The sequence below is a fragment of the Quercus lobata genome, chromosome 3, assembly GCF_001633185.2.
Source record: "Quercus lobata isolate SW786 chromosome 3, ValleyOak3.0 Primary Assembly, whole genome shotgun sequence".
Lineage (NCBI taxonomy): Eukaryota > Viridiplantae > Streptophyta > Magnoliopsida > Fagales > Fagaceae > Quercus > Quercus lobata.
The window spans coordinates 34,609,819-34,623,278 of record NC_044906.1 but is presented as its reverse complement, the minus strand read 5'-3'; the positions used below and the strand labels follow the sequence as shown (position 1 = coordinate 34,623,278).

The window sequence follows — 13,460 nt, the reverse complement described above, 5'->3', positions numbered from 1 at the left end:
TAATATTTATGTCCGAATTCTTTTTCTTAGATCTTTTCTTCTTTAAATTTTGTAAGGGGGAGAAGAAATGTTTACTGAATATGGATGATGTGTATTCAATTTTTGTTTATTTTTTTAAATCATATATTTGACATGTGCGAATTTAATATATATGGTAAAATAAAAATACTAATGACATGTGCGAATCTAACACACACATACACATATTTTTTCGTGGGTTCTAATTAGCTCAATTGGTAAAGTCTCTTATGGTTGTATAAAAGTTTTGGGGTTCAATTATCGTCTATACCAAAAACTGATTGGTGTTTTGGTCTGATGATAAAGAACTATCATCAAGAATGGACACCATAGGTTGAAACTCTTTCAAAAAAAAAAAAAAAACATATACTTTTTTTTTTTTGTATGAGCTTGTGAATTAAGTAGGTATCATAATTCAAGAATGTTTTCAAAATATCATTGATTTTGATTTTTATGAGAAAATTATTTGTTATTGTAAGGATTTAAGAATCATAGTTTGTGTTGACGAACATGTGATCAAAACATGTCTTGTTATAGTTCTTAGAGTCTATAATTTTGTCAAGATAGGTGCTCAACGTCTTGCAAATTAGTGTGCAAGTCAAGGAATTTTGATTCATTACGATTCATTCTTGACCAATTGAATACTTTCAGAATCAATCAATCGAATCGAAATCTTGACTAATTGAGTTGCGCTTTCACTGAACTGCAATTTCAGCTCATTAGTCCATAAAGTATTTAGGGTTCAATTCTACTTGACCTAGTATATAAGTAAACCCTAATATATGTCCAAGAAGAATTTTGGAGATGCAGTTATATATATATATTTAAAGGTTCTGTATCTTGTACTCTCAAAAGCCTGTACCAGTGATCTTACGTCATAAATTTAATATTGGATAGTTGTAGTTGCTACTATTCAGTCATCAAGTGTATTCGATCTAAAACGTTAAAGGGTGATCTTTAAGTCATGCACTAGAGGTTCATGTTGTATGTAGTTGGTTGCTATCAAAGACTTCTGTGGATCTCGAAACTCAATTTAGTAATTGTAGTTAAGTTTACAAAGAATATGATTATACAGGGAGAAAATGGGCAAATGCCCCTTTCAAAAAAAAAAAAAAATCTGGCATTTTGCCCCCTTTCCCAAACTAATTAGGAAAATACCCCTCTTTTGAAACTCGATTTTCTCATAATCGAGTTATAAAAAAAAAAAAATAAAAATAAAATGAAATAAAATTCTAGAATCCTATAGTGACATTTTAAGGAGCTTATAGTGACGTTTTAAGGACCTATAATGACGTTTTGTAATCCGATCTAGACGAAGTCGAGTTACATGCAATTTTTTCTTTTCTTTTTTTTACCTATAACTCGACTTCGTGGAAATTGGATTACAAAACGTTACTATAGGTTTTTAAAACGTCATTATAGAATCCTTAAAAACGTCACTATAGGGCTTAAATTGATTTTGAGAAAATCAAGTTTCAAAAGAGGGGCATTTCCCTAATTAATTTGAGAAAGAGGGCAAAATGCTGGATTATTTTTTTGAAAGGGGCAAAAGCCAATTTTTTTCGATTATACAGCTTGAAAACTTTCATTTGTTAGTGAATTTGGTTCCTTGGGATTGTTAGGTTTAATCCAAGTTTTTTACTGTAGGATAGTTGGTTCCATTAGTTTTAATTCTTTGGTCAATATATCATTTCTTATTTACTTTTCTACTGTCCAATTGATATATTAGTGATTATTTTCTTTTTAAACCAAGGCCTTGCTTAATTATGACAAAATTGTGAACATTTTTTGTTGTAAATAATTAAGATCGGCAAGCCGCTTAATGATTTTATCTGAAGGGTTTGTATGCTATGCATAATGGAAATAATTCCTTGATTGTAATTATGGTGGATAGAAATCATATTTTATAGTGTTACTACTTGTGAGGTTGATAAATAGTTGGAAAATGATGTACGAGCTCTAAAATGTGACAGTGGTAAGGAACTTAATGAAAACTATCTTGAATACATTGCCTTAGCATACTTTTATTGTAATATCAATATTATCAATTCAGAATACTCAACTGTGGCAATTAGTGGTGCCACAAACACAATAAAATTTTGTATTTTTTGTTTTCCCTTTGTGTATTAACACCGTTTTTATATAATTGACCATCTTCTCTATACCACTTTTTGACATTCTTCTTTATCCACTTATCCACTATATTTTGTGTCCTATGCTTTCAGATTCAATTGGAGGAAATTCAGGAATGTGCTATTTGAGAATTTTCAAGTGCCTCTCATTGTCAAGGATATTGTGATGCATGATTTTATATCACCATGTATTTGAGTTTTAAAATTCTGTTGAATGGCATATTATGGACCAAAACTAATGTCATATGGATGTTGAGTTTTATAATAGATTATATAAATTTGTCTCTTGTCTTGTCTAAGTATCTTATAAATTTATTTTTAGATAACAAAGTATCTTATATCTTATACATTTGATGGGTTGTGATGTTAGATACTACAGTATATAGTAAGTTATCATTCTTATATTTTAAACAATTAGTGTATTTCTGAATATAATACCGTGTCTAATAGTTTTTTTTTCCTTTTCTTTTAGATTTCTAATTTGCTATTGTTTTTTTTGTTAAATATGGGTTTAGATTTACTTACCTAGTAGGAAATCAAATACCCACACCTTGGCACTACGGGTGTTCATCAGTCGGGCGATATTGATATTTGGGGTTTTTCTCATTGAACCGTCGGGGTCAGTAATCCCTTAACTGGTACTGATTAGCCTCGTTGGGGTCGGTTTTTTGATCTACAGCGGGGTTCTTTTTTTGGAAGCGGCTAGGGATGGTTCATCGGAGAGAGAGAAGATCAAAATCTCAGATTAGATCTAAAATTTCATAATCAAAATCCTAAACTGTGCCACACATCTTCAAACCTAAACTACACATTAGATCCAAAACCACTTAGATAAATACATTACAACCAAGGCAGCGATGCTTGTGCTCATCGGAAGTGTGATTGGAGTTAGTGGAGCTTCGAGTCAAAAAGTGTTGGGATTGGTTGGGTACTTGAGTAGTGGGGACTGGGTAGTGAGGAAGTTGGCATCATAGAGATTGGCACTTGAGGTCTGGGATCTCAAGAGTAGATCTACTATCAATTATATAGTGTGTCTGAGGAGTGCAAGAGAGAGAGAGAAACTTGTGTGCGTGAATTACATTTAGTGTAACTTTTAAGCAATATTACACTAAAACTACCAAATATTTTTTAATTGGGTGTGAATTTCAATAAATTTATCATTAGATTACATAATATTCTTATATTCTCTATGCTTACAAATTTTTAAGATGATCAAAGATCAATAGCCATGTCATTATTCAATTATTTAAATTCAAGTTCTTGTAGTTTAAAATAATGCATAAAAGATAAGTTTATGGATCGAATAATAAATAACATCCGATTGACCTGATAATTGACATGAATGTTGCAAACATATAGAACATGTAATTTAGCGGTGAGATATTTAAAATATGAATTCAATAATAAGTCATTGAGTGATGTAATATTACTTAGAGTTACACCAGGTGTAACTTGAACCCGTCTCTCTCTCTCTCTCTCTCTCTCTCTCTCTCTCTCTCTCTCTCTCTCTCTATATATATATATATATATATATATATATATATATATATATTCTAGAGTTACTTAGAGTTAACCAGATGCCAATCTCTCACGTTGCAAGAGAGAGCACGTGTTGATTAAAAATTGGTAAAAACTATAAATAGCCATAACAAACCTTACGATTTTATCTACACTTAAATTATAGGTATACACCAATATATCCATTACATACTTACTTCATGTGGAAAAAAGTATTTTGTATTAAATGATACCACATCACATGTATCAAAACCCAATAAACAAGAGATGTGTGAAAAAATAACTACCCATTAACACATGTCTTTCATTTTTAGTGAAGTAGTTATTGTTTGCAAACATGTCTCTTATATATATATATATATATATATATATATACACATAAACGCACGCTATAAAACCGAAGGGTTCCACTTTTTATTGACCTCATAATATGTTGATGTAAAAGCTTTGCAACACTCACAAGTTTCCACATCATTATTATTTTTTCAATTTGGTTTTTAATATATATATATATATATTAAATGTCAAAGCTTAGAAAAAATCCAATAAGGTTTCAATTGGATTCTCAGTTTTGTGCCACATGTCCCATCTGATTTTTAATTTCTATGCCAAGTGAATTATTGAGTTTAAAATTTGAAGAGTCCTAATCCAATTAGATTCTAAATCTTCTATTTGGATTTCAATTGGAAACCAATTTTGCGCCACGTGTTTATTTAATTTTTAAAATTTTTGTGGTAAGTGAATTATTGGGTACAAAAACCGAAGAGTAAAAAACCCAATTAAATTCTATAATATATATATATATATATATATATATAAATGAGAAACCATTACATATTTTAGAAATGTATGATTTAAAAAAAAGGTGTAAACTAATATCATGTATGATTTGAACCTCTTCTAAAAAAAAGATATAATTTGAACCGTGTAATTGTAATTGTTTTTAATTGTACCCATACATATGCATGAGATTACACGCTAACTTTTCTTAAAAGTTAAAACCCCAAAGACTCCAAAAACCCTACATTGCAGCCCATAAAGATCCTAATTAAAATACTAATAAACAAGGATGGGGGTAGTCATGGACTTGAAGGGGGCAATTGCCCCTCCCTCTAATATTTTTTTTTTTCAAAAAATTAGTATATATATATATATAGGCACTAATTTTAGCAATTATTTTCTATAAAATTACACTTTGCCTCTCCTTAACAATATCATCGATTCTTTTAAGGGAATGCTACTATAACCACAAACTTTTTTACCTCATTTTTACAAACTGATGAGATAGCAAATTCTTATTGGTTTACATTTGCATCTACCACTTACATTATTTTATTTACTCACTAATAATTACTCACCACATTAGCAATTCGTTAAAAAATGTTTGTAGCTCTAGCATTTTCTTCCTTTTAAAGGCTATAAAAAAAATTTGTAGATCTAAAATCTTAACAAAAAAAAAAAAAAAAAAACACCAATAGTAAAACCAAAGACACAAAAAAAAAAAAAAAAAATACCAGTAGACGCGCACAAAAAAAAAAAAAAAAAAAAAAAAAAAACCCTCAATGGTTGTAGCAAAGTTGGAAGTCGGAGTTGCCACATGCAACCAATAACAAAGTCGTCTCCCTAACTCTATGTTCTGACATCATCCTTATAAATCAACCATAGCTTTCGAAAACATAGGATTTCCAAAGCTTCCAACTTCTAAAGGGACGCAAGTGTCACTATCTGCACAAAAACTAGCTGCTAAATCAATGAGGTTCCTTCAACTTCACTGCATGTGGATAAGATGATTAATAATAATAATAATAACTAGTCGCTAACCCGTGCGATGCACAGGAAAACTATTAGAAAATAATAAAGCATGCATATATTAAAAGACAATTTAAGTATGTGTGCTTGCAAGGGATACATACCTAAATAGTTCTTGCGGTAGAAATAAAAGCCTTATCTTTAAGATAAAGAACTGATGTAAACACACTAACTTTACATAAAACAAATTAAAAAAAAAAAAAAAAACATAAAACTGATGTCACGGGAAATTCAGCCACATAGTAGTAATATATAAATCTCTTAAAACCTAAACCTAAACCTAAACGTAAGGACTAAATATTTATGCGCCTTCTCTTGCTTTCCTGATGTATTTGGTTAAAAACATAAAACTGATGTCACGGGAAATTCAGCCACATAGTAGTAATATATAAATCTCTTAAAACCTAAACCTAAACCTAAACCTAAACGTAAGGACTAAATATATAAACAAACTAACCTTACAAAAGTTAAACTTTATAAGTTAAAATCTATACCGTGAGTTGTAGATCTTGAATGCTATACCATGCGTTTAGGGCTTCCTACATCTGGAAAGAGAGAGAGTTTGCAGAAACCAAAGAAAATCTCTCTATAACTTAAGAAACACAATATACTAAAATTAAAGAGATAAAATTTTCAGAGGACAAAATATTATAGATAATTTAAAAGAATTTTGGTTTAATTCTTGAACACCACAACTCCATAAAATTCATACTAATAATAATATTTTATGATAGTGTAGTTAGAATTTTGGTTTAATTCTTGAACACTGAATTGGAAATTGATTATATGAGTATTCAATGGTGAACAAAGTACTATGTATTAATTAATATATAAACAAAACTAACCTTAAAAAAGATGAACTTTATAAGCTAAAATCTATACCGTGCGTTGTAGATCTTGAATGCTTTAGGGCTTCCTACGTCTGGAGAGAGAGAGTTTGCAGAAACCGTGGCTTTATATTTCTTAACTTGAGAGAGAGGTAAGGTTGCTAGGGTTTTGAGGAGTTATAATTTTTATTTATTTTTTATTTTTTAAATATTGTGCTTTTTTAAATATTGTGCTGACGTGAAAAATTGTGGTGCTAGCAAAGGCTTTGGTTATATATATATATAGATAATAATAATAATAATAATCATATATTATATATAATAGCAGAAGCTTTTTCCTACAATTAAGGAGGTGCTGACACGTTTCACTTTAAAAAGCGATGCATTATATTGTTTTACAAGCATAATACCGTTTGATAGTCTTTGTGTATATATATAAAAATAAAAACGGTTAAAGTAAAAATTAAAAGAAAAAAAGAAAAAAGGATTGCAACTAAAAAAACCTTAGCGATATAGAGGAGCCTAGGACACGTAGAGAAATAGAGAAAGAGGTGATGAGGAAAAAACATAAAAACCCAAATACAGTTTAGAGAGACATACGTTGCATAAAGGGAGAACTGAGAAAGAGAATGATAGAGAGAGATTCATTGTCATTGATGGTGGAGAGAGAAAAATCTAGAAAGACAGTCAGGCCTTTGCCAACATCAGACCACCGTACCCTCCACAAGTATGGTCTCTGTTTTTTTGTATCGAAGGTTAGCATACTCCTTTCCTTTTCAAATACTATTTTTATTGTTTGAAAGACTAAAACTTCGATTGATGTATATCCACAGTTTGCAGTAAAAAAAACAAACGTTCTATCAAGGGTCTCTCTTCTTCTCAAAAACCCTTCGTTCCAGGAAAAAGAAAGAATGCTAAGGAAGGAAGATGAGTCCCTCTGCCTATTAACAATGCCTCCGACGGGCTTCCTATCCATTCTCTGACCTTTTTTTCTTTTTAATTTGTGGTATGTTTCAAACTTTTACAATTATATTTGGGTTTGGTTCTAGAAATTAGGGTTAAGAAAATTGAAATTCTGATATGTCTCTATCTTTATTAAATATTTTCGGTAACGGGTTTGTTTGAATTTTTCTCTTTCGGATTTAAATCATTCAATTTCTTTCTCTGTAGAGATGAAGTGGAATCTTTGTTCAATCTAGAGTATCTAAATTCATCAAAGCAAAGGTACCAATTTCATTTCCTAATATTCTCTTCCCTTTGCCTCTCTATTTGTTTAAATAAGGGAAAACCTCCACAAAATGAAATCCTTCTAATTCTTTAAACTAAATCATTTCACTTTAATTTTCAGGTTTTGTTTGGGATTGGAATTGGAATTGTGGGATTTCGAAATCTAAAAATATAATGTTATTTTATTTATACATTGTTGATTTTAGTCGATAGTCTTTTAAAAGATACTTTTAAGTCATGGTTTTATTATTTTTTATGGTGGGTTTTTCTGGGTTTTGCATTTTATAATTTGTGAAAACTGAAAGTATAATGTTCTTTGTACAAAATTGATTACTTTGTAGGTTATGGCAGAGATCTTTTTTTTATTTATTGGTACCAAGTTTCTTCAGTCAGTTTTCTTAATCCTCTTAATCCTCTTATACTATTAAGGTCTATTTTAACCACACACACACAAAAAAAAAAAAAAAAAAAAAAATGAAGCAAAACAATGGTGAAAAGTCTTCATATTAACGAAAACTAACCAGTTAAAATACTTCTAAAAGGCTTGCAATACGGTGATAGGGAAAGCGACAAAGTTCGCCAGAACTTAATAAAAAAAAAAAAAACACAGATATTTTCTTTGGTCTTTTATTCCATTTTTTCCCTGCCCTTCGATCTGTTTTTTGTTGTTAACTCTGTTTTGTTTGTGTTAAAACCAACCAAAAAAAAAAAAAAAAAAAAAACAGATTTGTTCTAAATAAAATTTCCTTTTTTCGTTTTTCCCCTGCCCTTTGATATGATTTTTTGTTGTTCATGCTATTTTTGTGTTTTATTAATATTGAAATGGTTTAAAACCAAACGGTAGACCCTTTGGTAAAACGGTATTTAAACCGTGTGTTTTAATTGTTTTATGGGTATTTTGGTTGGATTGTTTTTAAAGGTTTGTGGGTTATATTTTGGTTTGCATTTGGGTTAGAATTGGTTTTGTTTGCATATTTGGAATTAATGTTTTTTTATTTCCTCATCCCCATTAGAATTTAGTAGTTGCAATGGAGATTTGGTTTAAAATAAAAATTACAAGTTGTTTTGATATTTGCTTTTGGCTATAACTTGATTTTAGTGCTGAAATCATGGCCATTGTAGAAACTTGAATCCTGTGCATTAGCTTTATGTTCATTATTTACTTTAAGAATGACATTTTGTTTTGCTATTGGCTGAATTGTTGCATCAAATTATATAATATATCCTGTTATTAATTGTTTTTTTAGTCATTTTACTACCTGACACCAGTAACATCTATATTATAGTCGGATACTGTTTATTCCGTCATTGAATATGTTTAATGTAATACTATTATCAATTTAGGTTCAGGTTTGGGTATTTTGGTTGAATTGTTTTTAAGCTAGGTTTGGGGATAGATTTTATTTATATTAAGGCATTTGGGTTGGAATTGGTTTTGTTTAGTATTGGCACGGGAATCAAGAAAAATTGAGTTTTAAATTCGCATCTTCTTTTTGTGAATGAGTTTGTTTATCTGTTAAAGTATATTTGAAGTTTATGTTTTGTATTTCTATTGTCCCATAGGTTTGGATCAGGTTTTATTTCAAAACTCTTACCTTTTAACACTATTTGATCATAATTGCAATTATATAAAATTAAAGGCTAATTTGATAGGCTCCAAGTAATTGTAAAATTGCATGTCTGTTTTATTTCAAAGTAATTATTTTGTTCTCCTATACTTGGGAGAGTGCAGAAGGGTTGTAAATACATCCAAATATAGATATTAACTTCCTAGCAGAAGTGCATAAATCTTAAAAATTCACTTGGTTGCTACAAAATATATATGTTCTTAAAATTGTTATCTATAGCATGTAGTTAATTCCTTTAATTCTAGAATCCTTCACGTTATACTTTCTAGAATCAGCTAATGACATTTGATCTAGTACCATAGAAAAAATATAAACTGTTTGAATAATCACAGTAAAGAAGTCTCCATTGCATAAGGTAATTGTTAAATTACCTAAAGATTATATTGTATGCCAGATATAAATGGCCAATATAGTTTGCTTCTGCATTTGTTAATTTTTTTATGTTTAAATGATCAAAGATTATACTATATTACAAATTATTGAAGGAGGCATTAACTTTTACTCAGACATTTTTTAGGTCTATTACCATTCTACAACACTACCTTAATGTATGAATAAATGTAATCCTTCGTGAAGCCAATTGTGGGATTTATTACTTATCCTACCATGTGCATCAAACATGCTAACCTTTGCTGTTTGCATTTGACATCAGTAATGTGCTTGAAACATAACTTTTTGGGTTTTGGATTATTTAAAAGATATGTAACTTAAATCTATCTAAATATATCATATCATATACAATATATAATAGCAGAAGCCTTTTCCTACAATTAAGGCTGTTGCAACATGTAGGAAGCATTTGGCAAGGGAAAGTGCTCACTTGGTTTTAAACAAAGCTCTCTCTCAATGCAATGTTGGGGCTTTTTTTTTTTTTTTTTTTTATATAAAATTTTAAAAGAAAAAACCAAAATCTTGCGATAACTATGATTTATGTTTGGCAGATTGGGTATTTGCTTTGTTTTGATTTAGGCATTTTGGTCAAATTTATATCTCCCTCTCTCTACGCTTACTGTTAGAAATTCTCTGCATTTATCTCATTTTTTTCTTTTTTTTAAAGTTTATTTATAGTTATGGGCTCTCTTTCTACTTTTTTTAATTTTTTTTTTTTTTTATATAAAGAGTGGATCAGTGGGTTTTAATGATTAGGAGTGTAGATACTGAAAAATTCAGATACTATAAATAGAACTTGTAGTAAATTATAGACAATGGAAATAGTATTTGGAGAAGATAAAGTATTCGAAGAGGAAATAGAACAGAGAACCCTTCCACCACTGACCTACTAGGACTGCAAACAGTAAGTTTTCCTATTTAATTTTCAATTTGTGCATTAAATATGATTTTTTTTTTTTTTTTGGTATAATAGTTTGATTGGTTTGGATGTAGATCTTTAGGTTATATGTGGCTTTGATTAAGGTATTTGCATTATGATGGTGGTGTATAGATTAAAACACATAGGAATGGAATTAAAGTCAGTGTCTTGACTTGCACAAGAAGCAGGTACGCTCTGCACCACTTAGTAGTAGTGCATCCCAAGTGGAAACTACATCACATCTGTTTGACTCACTGAACCCACCCTTCATCAAAGCCCCGCTGACTGTAATGCCTAATAGAGAACATTTTTAGTTAAAGTCCAGTATTTCTTCTTTTCTTGGTTTGGATGGAATCGGATTTTTTTGGTTGCCTAAGTTTAAGATAACTTCACTGTTTAAAAAAAAAAGGGGGGGAATTACAGACTCTTTTAGACAAAGATACATATATTTATTGTAGTTGGCACGATCTCCAGTAATAGTTGTGACTCCTATTTTGGTAGTTAACTTGGGACTGTTTTCAATTGACAAGTAAAACATTAACAAATTTGTTGATTGTGATTTTTATGTTGCAAAAGCCATTAACAGTAGGAAAGAATCCTTAAAATTGCTTCTAATATTTCTGCAATTGGATGATTTAAAAGTTATATAGGCATGGCTTTATGCATAAACTTATGATGTTTTATTGCTACTTTTCCATGTTTGAGCTTTTGACATTTGATTTTTTAGTAAATTGATCTATGGGATTTTTCTCCTCAGTCTATGTGTGTGTTTAATTGTAATATATGTGTTCCAATTTTGGTATTATTCAATTCTAATATATGGGTGTTGCATTGTGTTAATCTTATAGGAGTCTTAACACTAATCATCTTGAATGTCATTTGATTTTTTGGTACATGTTAGTCTCTTAGTTAAATATTTTCTTATTTTCAACTTCTATTGAGAGATGATGTCTTTAAGAAATGTCTTTGAAATTCCTATCTACAATCTATCTTTTTCTGAGTTAGTTATTTTTTAAAGATGATACTTATTCCTAAATCAGTTTATGATTCTTAATATGCATATTATTTACAAATAGAATGTGCTTTTAATATATATATATATATATATATATATATATTATTCCAAATGCTTGCTAACATTGAATTTACGTTTTAAATTAGTTTAGTCTTGGTCCTATGAGCATTCAACATTACGGGAATTTTTTTTGCTTATACCCAAAATTTTGTACATTCATGTGTTTGTTGCATCCATACCCAGTTAGTGACAAATATATTGAATGATTTATGATAATAATCATCCTTTGAAGTTTATAGAGTGCAACATAGTGCACCATTCTCTAATTTATGATGATGTTACTTTGTTAGGTCTTAATTGCTGTTAAGAGCCAGAGAGTAGTTGAGAAACTGCTAGAGACAAATAAAAAAATGGCTATTAATGATGTTGAGAAGAGGGCAAAAATTGTCAATATCCTTATGCACCAAGAAATTTATGGAAAAGGATTGACTTTAAAAGCATCAAGTAGATGTGCTTAAGACAGGATTCAGGTAGCTGTAGATTTCTCTGTGAAATTTCATAAATGTAACTTTGATTTAGTGCTACCATCTTTCTTTTTTCTTCTTTTTATTTTTTATTTTTATTTATTTTATAGGGTAGTACAGTGATTGGTATTAATAAAACTCTACAATATAACTTTTTCAAGAGTTTTGGTTGTTTTTTTTCCCTGCCCTAAGATATATCTTTTGTTCGTTTTTTGTATTCTTGAAATTAATTGTCCTTTGTGTAGTCTAAATTGGATAGTTATAGTAAGAATCCTGTAATCGTGACAAACATAGTTTGTATAATTGAGGTTTTTTGTATTTTCCCTATTCAATATGTCTTCATTTGACCATATTTAAGGGAGTTTCTCATCATTTAAAATAATAATAATAATAAATATAAAACGGAAGTTTTTTTTTTTTTTTTTTTTTTTTTTTGCCTTTAAAAAAATCAATATATTTCTTTTAATTGTCTTTGGAGTTATCATAATATTTTTATGATATCATGATAATGTTTGATTGGCCAATGGAGTTAGCACAAGATTTTTGTATCATGATTACGTTATTAGAGTTTGATAGACAATTAGCAAGAGAACTAATGTTCTACTAATAGAATTTTAATATGATTTTACATATTTTTATGTGAATGATAAATAAAAGTAGCCCGCGCATTGCACGGGCCATGCACTAGTAATAATAATATAGATTTCTCCTTCCACCATAAAACTCTCTTTGTGACTTTCTCTTGGACTCTTTGAAAGTCCCCACCTTTGATTTCCCATTAGGCATTGGGAGGCCCAAATACTTCTCACATTCTGACATTATTCTAGCCCCCAACATTTGCTGGATGTCATTCTTCACCTCTCGCCTTGTATTCTTGCTAAAGAATAATGTTGTTTTTTGCCTATTTATTGCTTGACCAGATGCCACTTCATATTTGCCTAATAGATCTAGCCGTCTTTGACATTCTTCAACCGTGGTTTGGCAAAATAACATAGTATCATCGGCAATTAAAAGGTGAGATATACGTACCCCCTGTTGGCTAGACAGTACACCCTTGAGTGCTCGGCTCTCTTCAGCTTTCCTCAATAAAGCAAACAACCCTTCGGTGCATAATAGATACAAATATGGTGATAGCGGGTCTCCTTGTTTTATTCCCCTTGTGGGAGTAATAAAACCCTTCGGTTCCCCATTGATAAGGACTGAATAGGATGTTGTAGTGACTGTCTCCATAGCCATATTTACCCATCTGTTGTCTAGGCCAAGCTTTAGCATTATACTTTGCAAAAAACCCCATTCCACCCGATCATAAGCCTTGTTAATATCCAGCTTTACTGCCATTTGTCTCACCTTGCCTCTCCGTTTATTTCTCATCTGGTGCAATATTTCATAAGCCACAGTGGTGTTGTCAGTGATTAGCCGATTTGGAACAAAAGCGCTTTGAGCCTTCGAGATA

At 30.2% G+C, this 13,460-nt stretch overlaps 1 long non-coding RNA gene across 2 annotated transcripts; it reads left to right on the top strand.

Moving 5' to 3' along the window:
* Positions 1 to 6,870: 6,870 nt before the first annotated feature.
* Positions 6,871 to 12,167, top strand: LOC115979714. Of its 2 annotated transcripts, XR_004089165.1 has the most exons (5): positions 6,871 to 7,059; positions 7,138 to 7,310; positions 7,475 to 7,528; positions 9,952 to 10,012; positions 11,834 to 12,167. It is a non-coding gene; the product is annotated as an uncharacterized LOC115979714 (long non-coding RNA). The 2 variants fall into 2 exon arrangements; XR_004089164.1 differs by lacking the exon at positions 9,952 to 10,012.
* The last annotated feature ends 1,293 nt before the right edge of the window (positions 12,168 to 13,460 follow it).